Genomic DNA, 14,880 nt, shown 5'->3' on the forward strand with positions numbered 1-14,880 from the left:
AATATATAGTGGTCTGCTTGCAGACCAAATCTCACAACAATCTGAGATTTTTGCTCGACCTTGCTTCTGGTGCCTCCGTAGGCACTATCCAAGAGAGAGAGTGGAAGAATGGGAGAGCTTCTTACCCATTGCTTACTTACTCCAACCTTACTTCTTCTCCTTCACTTCAACCTTTGAAATCAGCCTCTCTCAGTGGCGTGGCTCTGATACCATGTCAAGAGTCGCGTGGTGGGGGACTTGCTTGAGCTGTGGCACCAAACCCTCTTACACTCTCCTAACTCGAATCTATTCCACCTTCTTTATTTCTCAAATTTACTTGGGAACAATGGCCCCCAAGTGAAGAATGTCACGTGCGGATAGCAATCCCATAACTAACAATGAAGCTTCAAACAAAGGCATCACTGCCAATCCAATTCCAGTACCGATCCTAAGTAATGTATTTTCAAATTGATAGATACTTGTTTTGATCCTCATATGAGATACATTAGGCCCCATACTATGATGCACAAGTATAGGTCATTTCATCTCACTTATTCAAAAGATCGAGCTTGCAAACTGTATGTATCAAGGGAAGTTAATTGCACCTAGTTGCATATGGCTTATTCCTTGATAGAGCAATTACAAGGAAGAATTGGTTAGGGGTTATGAATGGCATAATCATGACATTTAAAATTGTGCATACAAGTGTTAAGTAAATTTTACATAGAATCGTTCTTTGATCCCAAGGGGGAGATAAATATGCGATAGAAAAGTTATCGCAACTATTCTTGCATTGTTTGGAAAGAATGCAATTGGTTTTTTGTTGGTTGATCGAACAACATTATAATTCAACTGGTTGTTAGTTTGTTGTTTGGATGATTGTTCCAAGTACTTATGATTTATGGTAAATGCATGGCAAGGGTCTGTGATGACAAGTTGCCATGGGGATAAAGAAATGTTTTCTTAGAAAATGAGATTAGGACTGAATGCCTTGATTATGCTAGATTCTTAAAGGATTTGATTAATGAAGGATATATTGCATGGGTGGATCACCTCCATGATCGCACCGTGGATTAACCCAAGCAGGGCACTTCTCAATTCATGGGCCAAAGGTTGAGTAGTGAAAAGACCAACCACGGGAATGATGTTTCGCTCCTAGAGCTTGCAAGTCAGGTGGAGCTCTGGACACCCCTTGCTAGGTCTAGAATGGAGTTGTAGACCTCTGTAGCCCCCAATATCTGGGCATGTTGGAATATCCTATTCTAGATAAAGGATAGAATTGTGGTGCCATGTGATTTGGACCAATTACTTCTGTTGGACAGAAGTGGTACATAGTTTCTCATGTATGGGTGAGAGACAAAGATTAACTTGAAGATAAGTTAAGGAACTTGTTTGAACTTGTTTGTCAATAGATTGCTTGCTCAGTATTTGTGTCTGTGCTGTAAATTATGGGAGCGAACCTCGTTCGTTAAAAGGCTTAATTAAGGAAGCTAATTTTAAATGTCACACATAAATGTGATAGGACCTAATTAGATAACTAAAGAATACCCATTGAGGGAAGCAGGTGGAGAAACCCCCGACGGGTCTATTCTATGGTAGGGTGGTCCCAAAGAACTAGGAGGCTTCTCACAAGGTTTATCGCGACGATCGACCCTTAGAAATTGTTAGGATAGAACCCTGATTCATACCGTTTTAGGGGACCCAAATGGGACTATGCCCTACGCGTCGAGAGGTCAAGCAATGCATCCCTCTCATTTTTCATTCTCCTTGAATGAAGTGTGGTATGGGTCAGCTTCGACTTGGGTATCTCTGTGTAAAGTAGAATGTCCAGGACCCAATGCTAGAATGTTGTCAAGAGACCTTGGCCACTAGGAGCCTAGATTTCCGGTCAATCCCAGTGGGTATGCGGCTGTAAATATTGTTAGGAGACCTTGGCCACTAGGAGCCTAGATTTCAAGTTGATAATAGTGGGTCCATGGCCATGAATATTTCGTGGTGAGGCGGATTCAAGAAACCCTAGACGAAAAACCTAGGAGCATTCCATGGGAGTGCCAGGCAGTGACACTTAGAATCCTTTCTCAATAGCCTGCTAAAAGCGTGCCTAGACGGGCACCTTATAGTTGGTATCAGAGTGAAACTTCATAATGATGCGTGATTGGTTAATGTATGGTTCATAGACATGTCCTAAACAAAATAACCTAAGCGGTACGGCTTGATTATCAAACACCTCCTGCACCCACAAATGCTAACATGCAAGAGAATAAATTTCTTCTCAAGCAGATTAAGGCACCCAAGTTTGGTGGAAAAGGGATAGACATCGCAACAATAGAGGTGGAGATATGGATTGAGTTGATGGATGATTATTTCTCTACTTCAGGAACTACAGCAACTAATCAAGCAATGATAGCCAAACTTAATTTAGTTGAATAGACTCGGATATTTCAAATACAATAGGTTGTTGTTTCAAAAGACCGCATGCTTATGAGTGATCAGAGTAGCGTAGTGAAAGTGTGGTGGGCCCATAACCCACAGGTTTCAAACTGATATCCCCGGTTTCTCTCAAGATGAGGGCATCTTGATTTCCCTAAGGGGAGGAGGATATAATATTTCCACGCAATAAAAGTTAGTTGGTTAGTTCGAAAGATTTTTAGTCAATTAATAAGTTAGTAAGATTACTAACTAAAGACTAATTAAAGTAAAAACTAACTAACTTTAATAGCTAACAATTTTTATTTAATTAAAATATATTTTTCTTAAAAAATTGAGAGTCATAAATCCAATATTTTTCTTGGATTGATAAGGACTGTAGACATCCTTCACAAAATTTACAACATGAACGAGACTTATGAGCCATATTAATCACTAGCATTAATATGTATAGTTTGGATGGTCCAAAAATATTATATTTTGGGCAAAATTAGCATACTCTTGATATTTTAGATATTATCCTAAAAATATATGGAGATTTCTAGAGTTGGATGTCATTTAAAAGAAAATACTTTTGGTTAGTTTTGGAGATTTTATAAAGATAAAAAATAAAGAGAGATTTGCAAAATCGCGCACGCCCTGATCACAGTCTACAGACAGTAGATAGCACTTCGAATAGGGAGAGAAAGAAGGAGTGATCAGAAAGATTTTTAACCAAGTGTCTCAAGTGTCTTAGGGCTTTACCCCCTTTTGGAGCCAATGGAACCATCAGATTTATGATCTGAGTGAAAGGGATGTAGGAGACGCAAGAGACAAGAGCACACACAATGTAGGTGTTGTCAACAATGTTATGAGTGCCTTATTATACTTTCATATATATATGAATAAAGAATATGGGCGGTCACTGTACACAAGCAGGCCCAAGGGCCTTTTACCCCAACAACCTCCCACTAAAAGGCCAATGAGCCAGGGATTGAAAAAAAAAAAAAAAAAAGAGACAGAGTGAGGAATCATGACATCTCACCCAACACCCAATCGAAAAGTGAGCGGTGCAATAAGTGGCGGGAACCTCCTCACAAGAAGAGTCAATCATCCCTAAGTCCATGACATCCAGGAGATAAGCGTTCCCATAGCTCTAAACAATAGAGCAATCCATGATTGCTTCCCATGAAGCAAGCAACAAACTCATAAGTGCATGATTGTAAAGCATCAAAGTGGCACATAGCATCACCGCAGCGCATAAAAGACAGTGGAGAGTATACAGAATCTCCAAGGTCAATCATCAAAAGAGGCCCAGCATCTTGGACACAAGTCAAACGGGTACAGTATGCGGCCTCAGCAAAGTGGAAGACGGTGTAGAATCAGCCACCATCAAGCACACTGAATGCACATCAAGAGGCCTGAGAGGTGTCTGTGTCTCATAAAAGACAGCATGATGACTGTGTAGAATCTGCTAGGCATCTAAATCCCAAAACCTGTAAGCCAAAAAGTTGCCATCTCCATAACCAAGGAGTATGCATTTATGTGACATAGGCTCATGTGGCATACTGACAGATGCCTGGTAGCCAAACATCCTCAAGTGATCATAGGAGGGTCTCATGCCACTCCATGCCTCATGCAGAGTAATAACATCCAAAGAGAAGCACGACGTCCGATTAGCCAAGTAGACTGCTGTCATAAGGGCCTCAGTCCAAAAGCCATAACACAACTTAGTTGTGGTAAGCATAGAAGCAACCTTTGCCTGTAAAGTCAGGCACATGCCATAAGCAATCCCATAATACTGTGGGCATAAGAAATCAATGCCATATTGCTGACAACAGATCCGTAAGCTGGGAGAGATAGCATGACTCTCATAATCCATTTGTAAGCATCTAGGCCTACTACCAGGCAGAATCCATAAACCTGTCAAGCATAGTAACAGCATCCTCAATCCGTACCAAAGGGTAAGCCCAAACACGGTGGGTAGCATGATCCATGAAGGTCACAAAATACGACGCTCCACCAAGTGACTAGGAAGGCATAGGTCCATATACTATAACATGGACTAGATGTAGAGGAGCATGTCTCACACGATCGCCATAAGCCAAAGAGGCTCTGCACGGACCATGAGTACAATGAGGGCAAGTAGCATGGGGAAGAGCAAGCAATAATCCCAGATCACATAAAGCATCCATCTCAGTGTGTTGTACATGGCCTAGGTGACAATGCCATAACAATGCATGTGGTATCTGTGTCACTATAACCATAGAATCTCCCACATGAGAGACATGCATTACATAATCACTGCCATATCTTGCACCACTGGCCAATACCAAGAAACCATAATGGATTTTTCATGAAGTATCCCCAAGAGAGACATAATATCTTACACCATGCAACTGACTGACTGAGATCAGGCTCTTACTGAGCATAGGTATATGCAAGACATCACGGAGCATAAGAGAAGATCCATTTGGCAAAGCCAAGTGTATATCCCCTGTACCAATAACATGACAATCCTGCTCAAGGCCCAAAGAAATACATTCTTCAATGACAGATGATTTTTTATGCCAAGAAGTGCTTAAAAATAGTCAAAAATTACGAATATCAGGGGAAAAATAGACTTCATCGAAGGCGACGGTGGCAATCAGTATGATTTTAAGTGGCAAGTCCCTAAAGCGCTAGTGCTTATTTTCATGGAAATCAAATGGTGGCGGATGGCCAAGCTAGAGTTTTTCTAGATATAAAACGACGTCAAGAATCCAACGCAAGTCTCAGATCTCCATTCCGAGGTCGTTTGATCCCGCATTTAATCCCCGCAAGGTTCGGGGTTGTGAAGTAGCTACTGGATCTGGAAGCTGAGAAGAGCGTGACAGGGCCCAGCTTTGTAGATTTCGACGTCATGGAACCACCTGTCCAGATGGATCTCAAATCCGATGTCGTTTTCCCCTCCAAAAGATGTTAGGGAGAGGCATTTGAGATCCACGACCTTGAGAGAATACCTCGTCCAGTGGAAAGATTACCCCGAAGAGGATGCCACTTGGATGGTTGAAAGTACTCTCAACCAACAATACCCCCAGTTCTTCTCAAGATGAGGACATCTCGATTCCTCTAAGGAGGAGAGAATGTAATATTTCCGCAACGAAATATTGAAGATCCTAAATCTCACACAAAAGCAATTCAAAGCAACTTCCCGCAACAAAAAGACCCTGGGCTAAGTGCTCCACCCTCACGCAATAGCAAACTCTAGCTCCATGTCGCATATAGGAAGCCGTGGCTTGAAAATCGCAAGCCACTGTAGGCCTACATGGGAACACCCCTTCAAGGGGGAAAATGAGATAATGGATAAATTTTTGGCAAAAAAAAATTTATTAGAACTCCCCTCCCCTTCAGCCGTTGCATGGCAGGGAGGGGGAGTATGAGTATGAGTATGAGAAGGAGTTAAGTGGAGGAGGAGCATGGGGAGGGGAACATGCTGCCTACCACATGTGTGGCTACCCCTCCCCCCTTCTACCTATAAGAACACCCCCTCCCCAAGCTTGAGGGGGGAGGAAGGAGAGGGAATCGTGCTACTGCTGCCGCCTCAGGACTTGCCCTCCACCGTTCGTCTGCTGGCCACTGCCGTTGGCCACATTGCCTAGCCGTTGCCGCCTCCGCCCTCACCACCATCATCATCATAATTATCATCATCGTCATCTTCACCTCCATCCTCATCATCTTCCCAATCATTTTCTCTCTCCACATCATCAGCCTGTGGAAAAAAGCTTAGAAGCTTCTATTAGAAGCTTCCAATAAGGCTTCCATAAGCCTTATTCACCCATACCTCTCGTTTTTTTTTAAAAACCAATTTTGTAAGGCCCAATTCCTGCGAACAGGATTAAATTCACTGGCAAAAGGGATTTTTGGAAATCAGAAAAAAAGGCAAGGAGAGTTTGTGGAGTCCAAGTCCTCTACGCCAATGGCTCCTAAACAAAAGACAAGAGGAGTACACGTGGGAGCTTCCACCTCGAGTATGCGAGTGGACAACGCCCCGAATCTTAATGCCCAGGTTCTGATAAATTTCCTGCATGAAAAGGATGCATTAAGCATGTCTTTAATTCTTGTAGGCAACTTTGAAAACATTGGAAAATTCATATACTCTCATCGAATTACCAAGTTAAGTTGCATGACGAGTACTTGCATGGTCAAGGGTAATTGCATTCTTGAATGCATATTGCATAAGTTAAAAGGTGGATTTGTCTAAAGGCATCCTTGTTTCCTCGCGAAAAGAACAGCGCATATAACATATAATGCACTTAGATAATAATTTCCTAGTTGTGACTTGTGTATGAGATAATCTTAGACGCCCACTGAATGATGTCCAAATAGTCGCAATGCATGGAAAGGAAATTATGAACTTTGCAAATTGCATACAAAGATAGTTATATTTTAGGTCAGATTAAGTGATAAAAGGAAGGATTATATCAATGATGGACTTATGCTATTCGCTCATGCATGGAGTTCTTTATCAAAGTCTGAATGCATCTTCATTAAGAATATTAAAGCTTGATTTCAATGCATCAATGTAGAGCTAGCTTTGAATGTCAATCAATTTCGCATAGTGAAAGAAAAAGGAAAGATCTCTGTAAGATTCTTAAGTTGCATAAAGGCAAAAAGGTCTATGGTCTTGAAATCGCATTTTTGCATGGAATGTTACGTCTTGTAGTTACTTACATCTTTTAGGGGAAAGTACTTGCTAGTTTAGAAGAAAGTATTTGCATCTCTAAAGTGAAGATTATCTTTACTCACGGGTTGGTTGGATCAACTAAGTAATCCGCATATAATTGAGTAGCTCACATGAAAATCATAAAGGTACAATTAGATTGTATATGACGATCATATCAAAGTGCTAGGTAGGGTTAAGTTACGTTAAAATTCTGCCTAGTATCGCACTTAGGATGCCAACCTAATATTTTCGATCCCAAAGATCCTACCCACATTCTCGAAAATGTTAGGGTTGTCAGATCGGCCATGCAAGAATGATCTAGGGTTCTCACCCTAGTGATCGGATGACCAAATGCTAGACTTCTACAATGAAATTAGGAACCCTAGGGCCAAAGCGTTATCCACCTAGTAGGGTTAGGGTTGGGTTGGGTCAAGAGGACTCCCAAACCCTACATCTTGACCAAAGGTATTCCTGACTAAGGAATACCGGGTGATGGGAGAAATAATCCCACAAGTTAGGTGATGTCACCTATCTCGTGTAACAAGTTGCAACATCGCATGGTTTTATGTCTAAATCACAAAATAGTATTGCCACTCCTTAGAACAAGGTTGGCGAGTTCTAAGTATGAGTCTACTTTTCTAGAGGATGAGTAGTCATCCTGCTACATCACCCTTCCTTGGGGGGGCTGATTTGCCAAGTTAGGGTAATTATGAATTGCCTAGCAAGCAATTGACCAATCAAGTGAGGACAACGGGGTTGTCTTGGATTTATTGTTTATAAATTAAGGATACCTAAGGTAATGACAATTTGGGTCAACAGAAAAAGGGGTAAACAAGCAACTCAGCTTACGAAAACCTTGGGATCTTGCCAAGTCGCGATTGATCCTGGATCGAATGCTGGATGTATTCGGAGAGAAGGATTCACACCTTAGCAATTGGCCGTATAAGCGACCACTGGAGTGCTTGTGATTGTACACTTAGGAGCACTGTTTGTACTTCTTTGCTCAAGGAACTAATGCCAAAAAATAACTAATGCTTCAGGTTGAAAGCCTGGAGGGAGAGGCAGCATCAGTTACCTCCGACTGTCTGCCTAACCCTATCCAAGGGGGTTGTTAGCCACGCCGGGTACATGGACCGAACTCGCCATGAGAGGTCTCTCCGTGGGTGCAACTTGGAGCAAGAGGACGCCTGGGTGCCAGTGGGTGCTCTGGCCTTAAATCCCTTGCCTCCGGATCTTGCACAAGTAAGAGGCTGACGTGACTCGAGATGGGATCTCGAGGCCCGCATACTAGTCTACGGGCGGAACTTGGAATAGCGATCCCTGAGGATTGCTAGAATAGCATTCGGGTGGATTATATGATGTATTCCAAAGATTGATAAATAAAGATCAAATGTTGAAAAGGAACTTGTTTGACATTGTTTTTCTATGTCAGTGCCTAAGTTATGTGAAGGAACCAGTGATTAATTGGTTAATTAAGAAAGTTTTTTTACTTGTCAAACTAAATGTGGTAAGTAATTAGATAACTAAAGCAACCCGAGGAAAGTGAGGTGGATGTGACCCTGGGTCCGTGCTACGGAAGGGTGGTCCTGGTTGGCCGAGAACTTTTCTCAAAAGAATTGACAGTGAGAAAACAATGACCTAGAATCTATAGAGCTAGACTCCCAATTTATGCTATTTTAGGGGAACGGAATGGGACTATGCCTTACGGGCAGAGAGGTCGAGCTTCGCATCCCTCTCGTTTCCCATTCTCCTTGAACCAAATGCAGCATAAATCCGCTTTGACCCTGATGTTTCTGCGCAAATTAGTTCATCTGGGGCTCGATGCTAGTTACCTTCTAGGAACTTTACCCTTAGGAAAACCCAGATTTAGGTCGGTCCTAAGTGGGAATGGCCGAAATGCTTCCTCTTCGTGGTAGACTTGAGAAGACCTAGATCGCAAACCCCATGACATTCCTTGGGAGTGCCGGGTGGCACTTTCTAGACTCTCTTCCCGATGGGCTGCTAAGAGTGTCCTACAAGTGGATAGGGGGACACGTTACACCAGAAGGGGAGAACACAAAGGCATCAACCAGGGATACAAAAGCTCCCACACGGACAAGCCTAGTAGACAAAAGCATGACATATCCAACCACTGTAGCTTGTAGCCATAAAAGCATAAGCATGCCTTAGAGACATAAATGCATAAGCATCCCCGAAACTTAGGAGTATACATAATTTTACAGTATCTCATACCATGTACTAACATACATGTCCAGCCAAGAATGACTGGTGGCAAATAAACCTGCAAGAATCAAGCTCCAATAAAATCCCAAATATATGTGCAAAAGCATCCATGTAAGAGGCTTTGTAAAATACATAGCAACAGACCATGTGCATACACGGGTGGCCATAAAGATCAACTGCTCCTTGACATACACGGGCAATAGCAGCCCAAATAGCATAGATGCCATACAACAGAGAAGCAAGACAACCATAACTGTAAATCCCAAGCACTATCCAAGTCCACTGATCAATAAGTATCCCGCATATCAAATGCAAATGAGCAATCATAGCTCAATAGGCAACTGCCAAAACAAGGGAGCGGTTCACTGCTCAATACCTGAAAGTGCATCCAAGTAATAGCCAAGATCCATAATCAGAGCATCAAATCCCATATAGCATCCAAGGTCATAATGGAAAAAGCCAAGTCAATGTCCAACTACTCAATGGAATACTCAAATGAATGTCGAGACGAGGTCAAACAACTTCCATCCACAGCCAAAGCATAAAGCATTCACCAAGACATCATAGCTCGTACTGGGTAGCCTAGGCATAAACCATGTCATAGATGAAATGCCAGCTGCAAAGAAGTGACAGTCAAACCCAAATCAAGCTCTAATATCAGCTCAAAAGCATTCTGGAGCATAAATAAGACATGTGGCATAGTCCGAATACATCATGACATCATACCGAGTAGCCGGGAGCACCCCCCGTGACCAATAGGCATAACCCAACTGTAGCATAAATAGCTTCAGCACTAAAGTTTCTAGCAATAAATGATAGTCCAAAACTGAGCAAAATAATGCTCAATCCAAGCTCAAATCAAGTGCCAACTCATAGGCATACATTCATGCATGTATAGACACCAACCGGGCATAATCGGGCATCAAATGCCAAGACCTGTAAGCATAAAATTGAAGTAACAGGTGGCTGCCCTATTTTGGATAGATCTGGGACTATTCAAAACAGTCAATGGCTGAGCTAAATCAGCTCCAAATGCATCTCACATAAGAGGCATAGCATCCACAAGTGATCCTGTATCAATTGACATCAGTAGAAGCATCATATAAGCCATAGGCATACAAATACATGCTATCTCAGACCTAAAATCTATTACAGAATATTTAATCATTAAAATTTGGCAAATTTGACATCACCATCACATCTTGAGCATGCCAAAACTACAACTTAGACTCTTACCTTGCCTGAATCGGGTTCGGAATGCCCGAGATATGACAAAAAGAGTGATTTTTGAGCCAATTTTGCAAAATAGGCACAAATAAAATGTGAGCATGTTGCTGTACTTGAGGGGCCAAATTAGAGTGGGTAGGGGATAAGCAATAGCCCAATGAAGGCCTACAATAGGCCTACACAAGCCTAGGACAAGTCTAAGCAATAGGTGAAGAGAACAAGCTTCAATGATAGAAGCTATGGCTGCCTCTTCATGAAACTCTCATGTTCATGTCAAAGAATGGCTGAGAACTGAGTGAGAAGCAAGCTCTCATACCTCGTGTAGATGCCAGGGAAGGCCGGGAAGTGCTCACGAAGAACCTGCTCTGATACCAATTGAAAGGGATGCAGGAGATGTGTAGGTACTGTCAACAATGTTATGATAGCCTTATTGCACTTTCATATATATATATGAATAAAGAATATGGGTAGTCACTGTAGACGAGTAGGCCCAATGGCCTTTTACCCCAACACCGGGCATCAGATCATTGATTTTTCCAAGATCCCTCTCCACAAAGAGCTCCTCTTCTCAACCACAACCCTTCTTCTCTAATTCAGTATGAATATGAGGCATCGGAGGCATAAGAAAGGATAAGGAGTCCCCCAAGAGGCTGCGAAAGAGAGGTAGAGAGAAGGATACCCCTCCAAGAGATTACGAGAAGGAGCTTGAGAGAGAGAGAGAGAGAGGAGTTATCTCGAGAGGCTGCGAGGGAGAGAGTTAGTTCAATTTTTCCCTATCTCGGTCTTCGACTAAGCCATCTTCTCTTATGCTCTCCTATCTCGGATCTATTCTTCCTTCTTTATTTCTCAAATCTACTTGCATACAATGGCCCCGAAACAAAGAATCTCATGTGTGGATGGTAATCCCATAACCAATAATGAAGTTTCAAAGGAAGGTATCACTGTCAATCCAATTGCAGTACCGGTCATAAGTAATATATTTCCAAATTGATAGATGCTTGTTTTGATCCTCATATGAGATACATTAGGCCCCATACTATGATGTACCAGTATATGTCATTTTATCTCACGTATTCAAAAGATCGAGCTTGCAAAGTGTATGTATCAAGGGAAGTTAATTGCACCTAGTTGCATATGGCTTATTCCTTGATAGAGCAATTACAAGGAAGAATTGGTTAGGGGTTATGAATGGCATAATCATGACATTAAAAATTGTGCATATAAGTGTTAAGTAAATTTTACATAGAATCGCTCTTTGATCCCAAGGGGGACAGTAGATATACGATAGAAATGTTATCGCGACTATTCTTGCATTGTTTGGGAAGAATACAATTGGTTTTTTATTGGTTGATCGAACAACATCCTAAATGCTTTTACATTCAACTGGTTGTTCGTTTGTTGTTTGGATGATTGTTCCAAGTTCTTGTGATTTATGGTAAATGCATGGCAAGGGTCTGTGATGACAAGTTGTCATGGGGATAAAGGAATGTTTCCTAGAAAATGATATTAGGGCTAAATGCCTTGATTATGCTAGATTCTTAAAGGATTTAATTAAGGAAGGATATATTGCACAGGTGGATCACCTCCATGATCGCATCGCGGATTAACTCAAAGAGGGCACTTCTCAATTCATGGGCCGAAGGTTGAGTGGTGAAAAGGCCAACCACGGGAATGATTTTTCGCTCCTAGATAGCTTGCAGGTCAGGTGGAGCTTTGAACACCCCTTGCTAGGTCTAGAATGGAGTTAAAGACCTCCGTGGCCCCCAATGTCTAGGCATGTTGGGATATCCTATTCTAGATAAAGGATAAAATTGTGGTGTCATATCATTTGGACCAGTTACTTGTGTTGGATAGAAGTGGTACATAATTTCTCGTGTATGGGCGGGAGACAAAGATTAACTTGAAGATAAGTTAAGGAACTTTTTTTAACTTGTTTGTCAATAGATTGCTTGTTCTATATTTGTGTCTGTGCTGTAAATTACGCGAACGAACCCCATTCTCTAAAAGTCTTAATTAAAGAAGCTGATTTTAAATGTCACATATAAATGTGATAGGACCTAATTAGATAACCAAAGAACACCCATTGAGAAAAGCGGGTGGACAAAAGCCCCGACAGGTCTGTCCTATGGCAGGAAGGTGGTCCCAAAGAACTGGGAGGCTTCTCACAAGGTTTATCGACAATTGACCCTTAGAAATTGTTAGGATAGAACCCTAATTCATACCATTTTAGGGGACCAAAATGGGACTATGCCCTACAGGTAGAGAGGTCGAGCAGTGCATCCCTCTCATTTCCCATTCTCATTGAACCAAGTGCGATATGGGTCAGCTTTGGCTTGGGTATCTTTTCGTAAAGTAGGATGTGCAGGACCCTACGCTAGAATGCTGTCAGGAGACCTTGGCCACTAGGGGCCCAAATTTTAAGTCGATCCTAGTGGGTCCAACTATGAATGTTCCATTGCGAGGTGGATTTGGGAAACCCTAGGTGACAAACCCTGGAACATTCCATGGGAGTGTCAGGAAACGGCACTTAGAATCATTTCTCGATAGCCTACTAAAAGCATGCCTGGATAGCCGATAGGTGGGTATATTACACAAGGGCAAGGAATCAATCATGCCCATTCCTACCCTCCTAGTGCCAGCCACACCCACAGTCACAACCACCCAAGGCTCCATGCCAAAGGTAGACCCCAGCAATGTCTTAGCCTAGGTACAGTATCTTGTAAATAAGGAGATGACCCAAGGGACCGAAGAAGGTACCCTCGCAACAGGGACAAGAGACCGGCTGCAGCTAATACCAAGTCTAGGCAAGATCCAAAGAGAAAGACGGTGGAATCCTCTACCACCTTCGTACCCACGACAAAGCTGTCGGCTAGGGAGTATGATGAATATGTAAAATAGTTGTTGTCACAGCTGGAAAAAGCCAGGGAAGAAAAGAAAATACCAATAGCAGAGCTGGAAGCTGAAAAGGAGTCCGTGGCTGCATTCCAATCAAAGAAAACATGCCAAATAGCCATGGCCCAAATGGAAATTAATGAGCTAAAGGACCAGCTATGGGCTAAAGAGGAGATAGAAGTTGAATGGTAGGCAAGATTGGAAGGAGAAACCGAGGCCATATGGCACCTATAAAGACACAATGAAGAGATCGTGGGGCTATATGAAGATCTAAAGCTGAAATGGAAAAGATCACTAAAGCCATAGAAGAACTAGATATGCTGAGGGAGGAAAGAGCATGCAGGTACAAAAAAGAGGTGGAAAAATTGACACAAGAGGCATCATCGCCACAGGAAGAGAAATAGAAGCTGAGAGGAAACATGGAAGATCAAGAATGGAGGCTAACAATGCTAGCTTAGAGGCAGAGGGAAAGCCTCAAGGACATGAAGAGGAGTGTGGAAGAATGGGCCAATCAGAAGAACAAAAGAAGAGTTAAAGCCTTGGCACACCATTTAACTCAGGTGGAGAAAGACAAAGTATTGGTTGAAAGCAAAGTAGCAGCCATCCACATGAGTTTTGAGGCCCACCAACGTGCCTTCCTTAATACACTACTCGATGTCACTCAGGCAGAGGAAAATGAGGCCATTGAGACAATTAAGAAGCATCTTGGAATTGCATGTAGGGACCTAAAGGCAGGCTTTTAGATGTCGGTGCAACTAGTGGGAGTCCACCTAAGCTCCGAAGAATAAAGAAAGTATCTCTTGCAAGCAATCCTAGCCCCACAAGAGGTGGATGCATTAGGGTTTGCCGAAGGGGCGCAACAAGAAGCCCAACAAGAGGAAGAGACTAGACTAAACTTTGAGATGGGACCTCATGAAAAGGAATTAGTCCCACCACCTCCTTCTCCACCCCCAAAATACTAGAAACCAATGGACACCTCTAGCGAGAGGGGCGTAGCACTGAAAGAAAAAAGGAAATAGATGGTGGAGGAAACCAAGAGAAGATTGAATGCTAGACCAATAATAGGGCCGATTGCACCCATTCCACCAACCTCAAATGAACTCCCATCTAGCTTCCACACAGATCTCATCATGTGGGAGCAACAAGAAATTGCACAGAAACCTTTTGATCTTAACTTCCACTTCCCCACCAACTTGCATCGGTCCTCCCCATTAAGGTGGTGGAAGAGGTGATTGCCATTCGAAGAAGGCTAGGAGATAGATGGCTGAAGAAGAGAGAGCAATACCCCACCCTCTAGGGCACGAAGGGTGCAAAATTTTGGCAAGACAAGGTTTTTGAGGTCCTGAGATCAGTGCTGGGCTACGAGTGCTAGACTACATGGAGAAGGCACCTATGTGACATAAACATGGACACTTGGGTAGTGTTCTGCAGCACCCTCCCATTCGAAT

Source organism: Lygodium microphyllum, chromosome 7 (genome assembly GCF_053477565.2).
Source record: "Lygodium microphyllum isolate KBCC chromosome 7, Lygodium_microphyllum_v1.1.10, whole genome shotgun sequence".
Taxonomy (NCBI): Eukaryota; Viridiplantae; Streptophyta; class Polypodiopsida; order Schizaeales; family Lygodiaceae; genus Lygodium; species Lygodium microphyllum.